This window comes from Ornithorhynchus anatinus, chromosome 2, assembly GCF_004115215.2.
Source record: "Ornithorhynchus anatinus isolate Pmale09 chromosome 2, mOrnAna1.pri.v4, whole genome shotgun sequence".
Classification (NCBI taxonomy): domain Eukaryota; kingdom Metazoa; phylum Chordata; class Mammalia; order Monotremata; family Ornithorhynchidae; genus Ornithorhynchus; species Ornithorhynchus anatinus.
In genome coordinates, this window is record NC_041729.1 from 8,411,469 (window position 1) to 8,425,861 (window position 14,393).

Below are 14,393 nucleotides of genomic sequence, written 5' to 3' on the forward strand. Positions count from 1 at the left end.
CCTAAGTCTCCAACTCTCTTTCTTATCCAAGACCACAATGTAACTAAAGGCAATCCTCAGTGAAATGAAAGCCAATTTTGCTAGAAACTTTGGGAAATCAGAATGTCACTCCAAATCAGACAAATTTAAGAGACCAGACTCTGACACACTAAATTTTGTGCCTCTAGAATGAAGCAGAATTGGGAAAAAAAATAACCTGGAGGCTAGAGTGGACTGTAGTGGATGGGTGTTAACAACATAGATTTCTTGGGTTTAATTAAAGCCAACATGCTACTGAGAGAAATCCCAGGACCAATGGAGTTGAGGTTCTCTTTTCTTCTTAGCTGTCGGCTCTTGGCTCTTGCTGCCCCTCAGCTCAAACTCTTTGCTCCCCAACAAGCTAAACCACATCACATCAATTCAATCCCCTCCCTAGCTTCAAAGCCCTCTTAAAAACCACCTCTTACAGGAGGCAATCCCCAACTAATCTCCACCTCCCTAATCGCAGCATGTGTATAACTGTTAATTTCATGCATTTAGTCATTCAGTGTGGTGTCCTTTTGCTTCTATCACCTGGGTCTATACTTCATGTTGTTTTTGTTGCAGTTTTGCTATTTAGTGCAATCTATCAATGCATTTCTAGAGCACTTATTATGTGCAGAGCACTGTACTAAGCACTTGAGAGAGTACAATACAACCAAATTGGTAGCCATGATCCCTGCCCACTCCATTATTAGACCGTAAGTTCCTAGAGGGCAGAATGATCTCAGGCCCATGAGTCAGAGGACTTGGGTTCTAATTCCATTGCACCATTTGCCCGCTGTATGACCCTGGCAAGTCACTTAATGTCTCCTTGACTCAGTTTCCTCAAGTGTAAAATGGTGATTTAATATTTGTACTCCCTCTTAAGAATAGGAGCCCCATGAGTAACAGAGACTGTGTCTGACCTAATTAACTTGTACCTACCCCAGTGCTCAAAACAATGCTTGACACATAGTAAGCGCTTAACAAGTACCACCAAACAAATTAAAGCTTGCCCTAGGTCACCCAGCAGACAAGTGGCAGAGTTGGGATTAGGACCCAGGTCCTTTGACTCCCAAGTCTGTTCTCTTGCCACAAGGCCACGTTGCTTCTGAAGACTCTAAGGCTACTTCATGACATCATGGCTGGCTGGGACAAAGCAGAGAGCGTACAGTGTCTTAGCCATTCCCTGTGACCGGTGGAGTGGAGCAGGGCAGGGTAGTCGAGCTGGTGTTACAATAATAATGGTATTTGTTAAGCACTTACTATGAGCCAGGCACTGTACTAGCATTGGGGGGAAAACAAGCAAATCGGGTTGGACACAGTCCCTGTCCCACATGGGGCTCACAGTCTTAATCCCCATTTTCCAAAAAAGGGAACTGAGGCCCAGAGAAGTGAAGTGATTTTTCCAAGGTCACATAGCAGACAAGCAGAGGAGGGGGATTAGAACCCATGACCTTCTGACTCCCAAGTCTGTGCTCAATCCACTAGGAAGCAGCGTGGTTTAGTGGCAAGACCACAGGCTTGGGAGTCAGAGGACGTGGGTTCTAATCCTGACTACGCCACTTGTCTGCTGTGTGACCTTGGGCAAGCCACTTAACTTCTCCATGCCTCAGATACCTCATCTGTAAAATGGGGATTAAGACTGTGAGCCCCACGTGGGACAATCTGAATACCTTGTATCTACTCCAGAGTTTAGAACAGTGCTTGGCATGTAGTAAGCGCTTAACAAATATCGGAATTATTACTATACTGCTTCTCAGCCATGCTAGAAGGTGCAACAGGAGACCTGGATACAGATGTTAGATTTCACTTCCATACCTCTGGGAGACTCTTCCTACTCAACAGAGATCGAGCATCATCCAAGATCCTAGAGAAAGTCATTCAAGAATTACTGTCTGCAGATGACTGTGCTCTGGAGAGCCATACCCAAGAAGACATGCAAATGAATGTAAACCAATTCACCTAATTCTCCTGCCAAGGTTTCCAGAGGGTAATTTACGCTGCACTGGGACCCATTTGGGTTGAGAGAGATGGTTTTCTTCAGCAAGAAATTACGTGCGTTTGTTCCATTTCTAAAGCTAGACTCCGTTTTGCACATTATTCATTTCAAAACTAGACTTTCAACACCGTTGGTAGCACAAGAGAGGTTAGTGCTAAGTGACTATTCAAGGAGAGAACAAACATGAGGAATCTGGCAAGGTCCTTTTCATGACGTTTAGCAGGTAAATCTTCAAAAACCCAGTTGACTCAGCGAATTACAGTCAGTCGTATTTATTGAGTGCTTACTGTGTGTAGAGCACTGTACTAAGCACTTGGGAGAATCCTATACAACAATATACAGACACATTCGCTGCCCACAGTGAGCTTACAGTCTAGAGGGAAAGACTAACATTTTATAAATTAATAAATTACAGATATGTGCATAAGTACTGTAGGGCTGTGCCGGGGGAATGAATGACGGGAGCAAGTCAAGGAAAGTCAGAAGGGAATGGGAGAGAGGAAAGGAGGGTTTAGTCAGGGAAGCCAATTCTTCTTTCTTCTTTGTTCCTTTCCCTTTTTTTTTTAAATGGTATTGTTAAGCATTTACTACTCATTCAGTTGTATTTATTGAGTGCTTACTTTGTGGAGAGCACTGTATTAAGGGCTGGGGTAGATATGAGTTAATCAGGATGGACACAGTTCGTATCCCACATGGAGCGCCAAGTCTTGATCCCCACTTTACAGATGAATAATTGAGGTACAGGGAAGCTAACTGACTTGCCCAAGGTCACTCAGCAGACAAGTGAGGAACTGGGATTAAAAGTCAGGTCCTTCTGACTTCTAGGCTCGTGCTCTATCCACTATTAATCAATTGATTGTATTTATTTAGCACTAACTATGTGCAGAGCATTGCATTAAGCCCTTGAGAGAGCACAATAAAACATAATTAGAAGTCACATTCCCTGCCCATAGTGAGTTTACAGTCCAGAGGGCAAGACAGACATTAATATGAATAAATAAGTAGTTTATAATGTATAACCATTAGGCCACACTACATCTCTTGTGGACAGGGAATATATCTACCCAAACATCCCCCACAGTATAGTACAGTTCAGTACATTGCACAGCAGAAGGTACTCAAAAAATACTATTACTGATACCATGACTACATATGGCACACTTTCCTTTTATCTTTATCTTTATCACTGGTCCAGGTCCACAAGAAATCAACTTAAAACCCAGCCTGATCCATCACCAGTAATAATAATAATGGTATTTGTTAACCATTAACTAAGTGCCAGACACTGTTTTTAAGCACTGGGGTAGCTACAAAATAATTGGGTTGGACACAGTCCCTCTCCCACATAAAGCTCACAGTCTTAATTCCCATTTTACAGATGAGGGAACTCTGGCACAGAGAAGTTAAGTGGCTTGTGCAAGGTCTCACATAGCAGATGTGGTGAAGCTGGGATTAGAATTTGTGACCTTCTGACTAATTTGTTAAGTACTTACTATGTGCCAAGGTCTGGAGTAGGTACATACAATCAGATAATAATTGTGGTAGTTGTTAAGTGCTTACTAAAGTGCCAAACACTGTATAAAATTCTGTGGTAGATAAAAGATAATCAGGTCCCACATGGGGCTCATAGTCTAATGGGGAGGAAGAACGGGTTTTTAATCCCCACTTTACAGATGAGGAAACAGAGGCAAAAAGAATTAAAGGGAGTTGCCCAATGTCCCAGAGCAGGCGAGTGGCAGAACTGGAATTAGAACCCGGGTTTCCTGACTCCCAGTGCTTTGCTCTTTCCACTAGGCCACACTGCTTTTCTATCATAATCCTCTAAGAAGGCCTGCCTTTATCACAACACCAAGAGAGCAGTGGGCAAAGCCGAGAAAATCCTGCAGAATGCTCGGAAATATGGGTGGGCCACTGAAACAGAAGCAATCTACAAGGAGTTCTTGTCCATCACCAGTGTCCCCCAAGGAATCGCCCCTTTTTTCTCAGAGTGACTAATCGGGGGTAAATGTGTTCCACCTGTTTCTGCTGCTGCCACCTTTTCAGAATTGTTCCCTGGTCTCTCGCTCTCCAGAACTGTGAATTACCCACTTTGCCATGAATAAAATATGATACATTTGGGCACACTGCTTTCAGTGCTTGCGGTGTGCGAAATGAGCATTTGTTCTTCAGATGCGTCCATAATTAGGAAGAGGCGCACCTTAATGAGAGGGCGAACATGTTTCCTTTTTATCTGTAAAATGTATTTAAAAGGATCCGGAGGCACTTAATGCTTTTGAAGCGACCGGTAGTTAAAACAGCCAGAGGCTGAGAAGTCTAAAATTCTTTTCCACCAGGGCTTTGCACTCAGTGCTTAGTGGGGATTAGGGTAAGACAAGACTTTCTTTAAAGCCTGAGGTGATAGTCGTAGAAAGAGATGGTACTTCTCCCACCTGTGATCTACTCTACCTAAACCCACCACAGAATCCGGGCAGGCCTCGGACATGCTGTCTGAGTGTCCTTTCTAGGGTGGTTCAAATCAAAGTCAAATCCAAAACCATCATTTTCACCCCCACATTCACCTGCTCTGACCAAGACAGAGTCTAATAAATGCCGTCGATGGCGATGGATGAGGTTTTCTAAGGAGTAACAGTGTGGCCTAATGAGAAACAGTGTGATCTAGTGAAAAGAGCACAGGCCTGAGAGTCAGAGGACCTGCGTTCTAATCCTGGGTCTGCCAATTGCCTGCTGGGTGACCTCAGGCCAGTCACTTCAATTCTCTGTGCCTCTGTTTCCCTAACTGTAAAATAGGGATTAAATCCTCCTTCCTCCTACTTAGACTGAGTCCCATGAGGGACAGGGACTGTGTCCAACCTGATTAACTTCTATCTACCTCAGCATTTAGAATAATGCTTGATGAATAGAAAGTGCTTAATAAGTATATTAATAATGATAATAATAATAATAACAGGTGTGAATCCCCATTTTACAGATGAGGAAATGGAGGCACAGAGAAGTTAAGTAATGGGCCTAAGGTCACCGAGCAGGTAAGTGGCAGAGTCAAGATCAGAGTCTAGATTCACTGTCTCCCAGACCTGTGCTCTTTTCATTATGCTACTCGCCTCTTGATTCCCAGTGCTCTGTCCACTGAGCTGAAAGTAAGAGGGAGAGTGATAATGAAGCAGCAATGTGATGGGTCCTGTGTGACTAAAACAATAAAGTTCCCCTGCCTGCGAGGAGTTTACAATCTAATACAGGCCCCAGAAAAGAGGAAGCGTCTTTAAAAAAAAATCAATGAGGATAAAATGCTGCAAAAAACCCCCAAAACCCCCTGGGCACATCCATTGAATAAATACTTCCACATTTTCTCTCTGAATTGGGCTAAATGTTTGTGATTTTCTCAGTAGAAGGGTGTGAGGGAAAGAAAATCATTTGAGCATTACTTTGTGCAGAGAGCTGTGACAGGTGCTTGGGAGAATAAAATACAGTTGGTCCACACGCTCTCCGTCCTCAAGGAGCTTACAGCCTAGCAGATGCTGAAATCTGTTTTGAAGGCCAAGATTGCCATCTGTTCTTCATGGATATGGGCTAGAGGTGGATCTACCCAACAGCCTTTGGGTTTGCAGTATTTCCTTCCCGATCTGCCCTCTCAGTCCCTGCCTGAGAAATAAGGCATACGTCTGGTACTTCCAAGAGTGCTATACCCCCAGTGGGCACTCAATAAATACTTGACAATGATGACGCCCGGCCTTCTGACCGAAGGCAGAGAAACTAGTCTCTCATCTTCCCATCCACCCCCTGCCGCAAAGGGAACAGAAAAGGAGGAGGGAAGAGGGGCTTAATTCATCCCCCTTTGTGTCTTAGTCCCAGGGAATAGTCTGACCCTGTCAGATCGTTGCAAGCTCATCATGGCCTGAGATGGTATCTTCATTTGCAAATTATCCGAGTGGGTCCCACCCGTCGCGACTGAGTCCATGGCCCCTAGAAAAAAACACAAGAGCCTTGAGTAGCGGGGAAAATGCTTTATGTTTCTGAGAAAGAACACGGCTGGAGATTTAATCATTTCGAATCCATCTTGGCTTGACGCCATGAGGGCGTCGAAATGGAGCGTTTAATGTTTAATGTCCTGTTCTGACTCAGCGGCGACCTTCTCCGAGAATTTGCATGTTGGGGGTTTCCAATGTCGTGTTACTACAAGCAGCATTGGCTGCTCACAATCTGGAGAAAGCCCACTCGCCATGGCAGGAGGCAAACTGGCTGGAACGCTGGAAAGGCCAGAGGCCCAGCTAGGCCCACCCAGAAGTCAGCAGTCTCCAGACAAGGTTGCAGGGTTCCATTGCAGGAAGACAGTCCTCTTCCCCTTCCTTCAAAACCTCTGGAGAAAATCTCCACGGTTTCCCTCCATTGGAACATCAACACCCGAGGTAACAATGGGAGAGTGATATCAAGGTGTGACTGTGGGCAAGTCACTTCACTTCTCGGTGCCTCAGTTACCTCATCTGTAAAATGGGGATTAACTGTGAGCCTCACGTGGGACAACCTGATTACCCTGTATCTACCCCAGCGCTTAGAACGGTGCTCTGCACATAGTAAGCGCTTAACAAATACCAACATTAAGGTCTTGCCTTGCCTGAAAATAACTCCCATAGTCCCTACAACCGTTAGACTCCTTGTCTGGTTGGCCTTTGTGTTTGCTGATGTCTCCCCGCCTGCAAGCTCATCTGGCCCATATGCCCCTCCATTCTCCATGCAGCCCATCCTCATTAGGCTGTGAACCGAGGACGTGTGTTTACTGAAGTAGCACAGACACAGAGAGCCGAAAGGCCAGCTGCCTCAAATATGACTCATAAATTGTCACACCGCCTCTGACCAGTCATAAATCTTCTTTTCTTCTCAGCCTCATTTCAGGCATTGGTACCTTTTGCTCACATAAACACTCCTGAAATAAAGTGACAAAACGACTGTTGGGGGTAGGGGCTCATATGTGGGGCAAGGCCACATGCTAAGCAGAGCCCAGCTGAATGGCAGGACTGAGAAGAGAGCTATCAATTTCCCCAACTTCTTGTATTAGAGACAACTTAGGTCTCTATGCTTACCCTACATTTTACCTAAGATGGATTTGGTGTCCTTTTCATCTCCATGGACCTTTGCTCCCACCCTCCAGTCTGCCTGGAATGACTTCTCTCTTCAATCTGTGAAACCACTCCTATCCCCATCTTCAAAGTCATTTTGAAGATGAGAAGCACTGTGGCCTAATAGAAAGACCACAGGCCTTGGAGTCAGAAGGTTTAAATTCTAATCCCAATTCTGCCCCTTGCCTGCTGTGTGACCTTGAGTAAGTCACTTAACTTCTCTGTGCCTCATTTTCCTCACCTGCGAAATGGACACTCAATGCCTGTTTTCCCTCATATTTAAACTGTGAGCCCTTTTCGGGGGAAGGGACAATGTCTGACTGATTCTAGACTGTAAGTAAGTTGTAGGATCATCCCATTCAATTCTACTGTACTCGCTCAAGTGTTCAGTACAGTACACTGCACACAGTAGGCTGTCAATTTGTTATAGTTATTGATTGATAGAACCTTTGCTCTACAGGGTCCTGTGGTGGCCACTGTCCCCCACTCCAAATCCCTGTGGCCATGTCCCTGGGTAAAGCAAGTGATACTGACCCTGGCAAAAGGAGACCGTCTTTCTGGAGTGAAGCGTGTCCGTGATTTTCCACAGGGCCCAAGGCTAGAGGTTCCCCTCAGCGATCTTCATCAATCCCAAATCTCACAAGATTCTGGTCTGTGAGGAGAAGGATGGCGTGAAATATTAACCTCCTTGGCAAGCCATCTGCACAGTTGGCCCAGAACTCCGTAATAACACTGTAGTAGAAGTAGTAGAAGGAAGAGGAAGAGGAGGAGGAGGAGGACAAGCAGTAATAGTAGAAATAATAGTAGTAGTAGAAGAAGCAGCATTTATTGAGCACCCATTTGGTGCTTTACTTGTTTATATGTCTGTCTCCCCCCTTCTAGACTGTGGGCCCATTGTGGGCAGAGATTGTCTCTCTTTGTTGCTGAATTCTACTTTCCAAGCACTTAGTACAGTGTTCTGCACACAGTAAGCACTCATTAAAAATGATGGAATGAATGAATGAATGGTGAAGTTCAAAATAAATTAGCTCGCCCACAGAGAGCTCAATATCCTATTAGAGGATTGCTGTGTAATTATCTGGGTTTTGGCAGCCAAGAAAGGTTGGCGAAGAAGGGGGTGGTACCAACGGTGGGCCCTTTATTTAATCTGTCGTCAAATCCTGTCGGTTCAAACTTCACAACATAGTTAAAATCCACCCTTTCCTCTCCATCCAAACTGATACCGTGTTAACCCAAGCACTTATCCTGCCCCACCTTGATTACTCCACCAGCGTCCTTGCTGACCTCCCTGTCTCTTGTCTCCCCCACTCCCCATTACTACTTCACTCTGCTGCCAGGATCTCTATAAAACTGATCAGTCCAGGTTTTCCCACTCCTCCAGAACTTTCAGTGGTTGCCCATCCACCTCCACATCAAATTTACCGTCAGCTTTTAAAGCACTCAATCTCCTTGCCCCTCCTATCTTACCTCCCTCATGGCCTACTATGACCCAACCCTCAAATGCCAACCTACTCACAGTACCTCAATCTCAACTATCTCTCCACCAACCCCTCACCCACATCCTGCCTCTGGCCTGGAACTCCTGCCCTCCTCATATTTGACAGACGATCACTCTCCCCAGCTTCAAAGGCTGATTAAAAGCACATCTCCTCCAAGAGGCCTTCCCTGACTAAGACCTCATTTCCTCTTCTCCCATTCCCTCTGCATCACCCTTGAACTTAGATGTGCACCCTTTACTCACCTCTACCTCAGCCCCACTGCACTTATGTACATATCCATAATTTATTTAGTTGTATTAAAGTCTGTCTCCCTCCTGTAGGCTGTAAATTTGTCATGAGAAAGGAATGCATCTACCAACTCTGTTGTGGTATACTCTCCCAAGTGATAGTACAGTGCTCTGCTCACAGTAAGCACTCAATAAACCTGATTGATTGATTGATTGATTAGATCCAACTAATGTCTCCTTAATGATCCTTGAGGGCAGGGATCCTATCTATCAATTTTAATGAAATGTACCTTCCCAAGCATTTCGTACAGCATTTTCTCCATGGCAAATGCTTAGCAAATGCCACTGATCTACTGATTGATCGATGCTGTTCCATTTCTTCAAATAATGAAACAACCCGCTCAGTGAGATCCAGAGAAATGGATGGACTCTTCCTGTATCCTTTTTTAATGGTATCTGTTAAGTGTTTGCTATATGTCAGACATTGTACTAAGCCCTGGGGTAGATACAAGCAAATCAGGTTGGACACACTCCCTGTCATTCATTTATTCATTCAATCATGGTGCTCACAATCTTGATCCCCATTTTACAGATGAGATAAATGAGGCTCAGAGAAGTTAAGTGACTTGCCCAAGGTCAAACAGCAGACAAGCGGCAGAGCCAGGGTCAGAAGCCAGGTCCTTCTGACTCGCAGGCCCATGGTCTATGAACTTGGCCACCTTGCTTCTCACATATATGAGTCTAGACATGCGTCTATCCGAGAAGAGTTGGGGGAGTAGTTCTGCTCCAAGTCGGGGGGATAGACTCATGACCCTTCCCAGATCCATTTTTCCTGGGAATGAAGATCTTGATTTCTTTCCACGAACTACCCTGATATGGGTTGGATTAAACATTGGCTTAAAACACAGACATCTTCTGGGGAGGAAGGAAAGAATGTTCTCACTCTAGAGAAAAGAGCCAGCAAGAACAACCCCGCCAGCTCCTGAAATGCAGCCAGCTCTGGGGTGGGGGATGGGAGGGATGTGGCTGCCGTTCTCACACCCAAACAGTACAGACCACCCAACAGTTTCAGACCGGAAGTAAGAACAGGCTCAAGGCCAAATGAAACCAGAGTGTATGCTTCACATTAAGATAAATGGCAATGTAGTCCAGACTCCACGAGAAAACAAACTGCTGCTTATGCAGCCGTTGTGGACAGGAGAATTTCTTAAATGACTCTTAACCCCTCACTCATTTTCAGAAAGTTTCTGTCTCTTGTCTGGGGTCTGAATGAAATAACCAGTGTGCTAAGGCTGGGGTCGATCAAGTCAGTGAAGGGATCAGAAAAGAGGTAACTTTCTCTCTTTTTCCTTCCCTCTGAGTTTCAGCTCAGAGTTGTTGAATGAAGCAATGCAGTACAATAGAGTTGGTAAGCAAGATCCCTGCCCACAAAGAACTAACAGTCTAGACTCTGGTGGTAGGATAGTGGTGAGGGAGCAGGAGAGGCAGAGGAAGGGAGGGGGAAGAGAATCCTCAGAATCAGATCTGGTGTTCAGGGAAGGAAGGGCCCAAAAAAAACCCCATCACTTGCATGAATACAGTGCTGGAATGAGGGAATCACCACTTTTAGGTCTTGCCCAGCAATTTTTCATTTTCAAAACTGTTTTGCAAACATGAGCTAATTAAGCATTTACACTTACATGGCACCTTTCATCTAAGCTTGAGTCATGCAAAGCCCCAGAGTTTCAGTTTGCAAGTTTTTTGACAATGCAGTGGTGGTACACCCCGGCATAGATTCACTGAGGCCTGGTTTCTCAAAAGTGGGGAGAGGCAAGAGGAGACTGCAAAAGAGAAATCAGCCCTAGAGAGGCTCCACTGTGACTCTGTAGCAGGTGCAAACCAAGAATATGAAGACAGATTTAAGGTGCTGCTTCCCAGGTTTGTGTGGTTGGCAAACCTGACTGGCACATCTTTTCCCAGCTTGCACAGCAGAGCTGGAAAGACAGAGGGCAAATCAGGCTGCTGTCCTCCAGACAAATCCACCCTGTCTTGATTGAGGCTTCCAGACCCTTGAGCAAAGTCGTCCACGTGGCTAAGTTCCTTTAGGACAGAGATAATGTTAACTAAGTATTGTACTCTCCCAAATGCTTCATATGGTGCCCTGCACACAGACTGTAAGCTTCTTGAGGGTAGAGATCATGTTGACCAACTCTAGGGAACCCTCTCAAGCACCCAGGACAATGCTCTGCACAAAGTTAGTCCTCGGTAATGACAGTGGATTGACTGATTAATTTTCTGGGTTCCTAGCCATGTGTAAAACAGGGATAGTTTCCGATCTGATTTGTTGTTTGGTTTTGTTTTTTTCATGAAACTTGTTTTTCAGGGAGTTTCACTACTGATCTTCCTTAGGATGACTCCTCTCATGGAGAAGCAGCATGTCCTACAGGAAAGATTACAGGTCTAGGAGTCAGGAGACCTGGGTTCTAATCCCAGCTCTTACTGTGTGACCTTGGGGAAGTCACTGCACTTCTCTGTGCCTCAGTTTCCTCAACTATAAAATGGGGATTAAATCATTGTTCTCCCTCCTACTTGGACTGTGAGCCCCATGCAGGACAGGGATAGTCTGACCTAATTAGCTTTTACCTTCCCCAGCATTTAGAACAGTTTTTGACACATAGTAAACATTTAACAAATACCATAAAAAAATGGACTGTAGCTGATCTGATTGCCTTGTAAATACAAGCCCCAGCACTTAGCAAGCACTTAACAAATACCACAATTATTATTAGAAGAAAGCACGGGAAAGCCACAATAAACCTCAGCCTCCTCTCTCCTCTTCCCACCCCTGAACTGCTGCTCTTCAGAGACCATGGCCTGAGCAACAAATGATCAGGGGTCCCAAGAAAGCACAAGACAGTCCTGTCACGGGGGATATCTGCAGTGAGAGCTGGCAGAGGAGACAACTGGACCACAGCATGGTAGAGACAACATGCCAGTGCTGTGGCTCCTCTTGCCCTTCCCACAGATCGAGTCAGACCTCTGAGACACATCTCAGAAACTTTTCCGAATCATCCACTAGTACTGCGGTAGGTCTCGGCTCAGAATCCGTAACAAGGCCAAGGGACCTTCTACTGGAGGGAGAAATGGAATGGAATTAAAATCATCATTTTCTAATCAGTTCATTTCTAATGAGACTAAATCAGGAATAAATATTTAACTCTCCTTGAAGAGCACCTTGGCAGCACTGAGAGCCATATGAACAGGAGAGATGATGGCATCATCTAAGAAATGTGCCAAATCACTGGAGCTGTAAAGTTGAGGAAGAGCTAAAATTCCAGGAAATTGTGCCAGGTGAACTGACTCCTGCTAGACTGTCAGCTCCTCAAGGGCAGAGATTATGTCTACTTTCTCTGTTGAACTAACCTAAGTGCTTAGTACTAAGCTGTGCCCATAGTAAGCACTCAATAAATACCAGTGATTGATTGACCTATTCGCCTGCCATAGAAAGACACAAACTAAGTGGCAAGATTGAAGTTTAGAAAATGATGAAGGGTGAGGACAGGGTGAACCCAGAATATTTATTCAGTAAATCTCACAACCCCCTCAGTGCAGGAGCATCCTCTGAGGCTAAGCTTAAAACAAAGAATAAGAAGTGAATGGGTAACCTGAAGAAGATGAGCTGTCCGAAAATATCACTAAGTCCTTCATGAGAAACAGAATGGCTTAGTGGAAAGACCTTGGGCTTTGGAGTCTGAAGACCTGGGTTCTAATACCAGTTCTGCCAAATGCTTATTGTATGACCTTGGGCAAGTCACTTAAATTCTCTGTGCCTCAGTTCTCCTGTTCTCCCTCAAACATAGACTGTAAGCTGCATGCAGGACAGGGATTGTGTCCAACCTAATTCACTTACATCTATCCCATTGCTTAGAACAGTGTTTGACACATAGTAAGTGTTTCATAAATACCTTAAAAAATGTGGTTAGGTAGTTAAGGAAGAAATAGTCCATAATGTATCACTGAAAGGAAAATGTAAGGATATTTAAAGATATATCCCTAATTATGGAGATGATCATAAAGAGGGAAACAAACCCAAAGCACTTTCAAGGGGGGGCCATGTTGGGGATGTAATTTTAATAAGAGGTGTTTGGTTGGGTGACAAATAATTATAATTATGGTACTTGTTAAACACTGACTACATGCCAAGCACTGCTCTAAATGATACAAGTTAATCAGGTTAGACACAGTCCCTGTCCCACATGGGTTTCACACTCGTCCCCCCCTCTAGAGCGTGAGCTCATCGTGGGCAGGAATTGTTTCTCTTTATTGCTTATCGTACTTTCCCAAGCACTTAATACAGGGCTCTGCACACAGTAAGCACTCAATAAATACGAATGAATGAATCCCCATTATACAGATGAAGTAACTTGGCACTGAGAAGCTAAGTGACTTGCTTAAGATCACACAGCAGACATGTGGTGGAGGTGAGATTAGACCTAGGTCCTTCTGACTTCCAGGCCAGTGCTTTGCCAAGTTGCTTCTCAACCACATGTGAGGGATGTCCTATCTAATCAACCAATCTCTATTCAGAAGGGGTTAAACTACAACCCACCATGGTGCTGCGTTCCTTTGATTAACACCAGCAGCCATATGATGCCAACAGATGCCCGCCCTGCAGTTTGCTCATGGATCAGCTCTGGAGGAAACCATGGACGTGTCCCCCTCCACTTTCACAGTCCCTCCTGGAGCGACCCCTCCACCTCCTCTTTCTAGTGTGCTTGTCCTTTTTAAATATCTATGGCAGGTCTGTCCTCTCCTGGTTCTCCTCCTAACTCTCTGCCTGCTAATTATCAGTCTCGTTCATGGGCTGCTCCTCTGCCTCCTTTCCCCTAACAGTGGGTGTCCCTTCAAGGTTCAGTTCTATGTCCGCTTCTATTCTCCATCTACACCTTCTCCCTTGGAGAACTCATTTGCTCACCTGTCTTTAATTACCACCTCTATGTGGATGATACCCAAATCTACATCTCCAGACCTGATCTCTTTCCCCCTCTCTCTCTCCAGTCTTGTATTTCCTCCTGCTTTCAAGACAACTCTACTTGGATGTCCTCCTGTCACATCAAACTGAATATGGCTAAAACTGAACTTCTTATCTTCCCACCCACAACCTGTTCTCCCTCACATCCCATCACTGTTCCCATCACTGTTGATGGCACCACCACCTTTCCTGTCTCACAAGCCTGTAACCTTGGTGTTATCCTTGAATCCTCTCTGTCATTCAACCCACATATTCAAGCCATCATCAAATCCTGTCAGTTTTACCTTCCCCCAACATTACTAAAATCCACTCCTTCCTCTCCATCTAAACTGCTACCACATTAATACAAGTACTTATCCTATCCTGCCTCGATTTTCATATCAACCCACTTGCTGACCTCCCTGCCTTCTGTCTCTCCCCAATCCATTCCATTCCTCACTCTGCTGCCTGGATTATTTTTCTACAAAAATGTTGAGCTCATGTTTCCCCATTCCTCAAGAACCTCCAGTAATTGCCCATCCACCTCCACATCAAACAGAAACACCT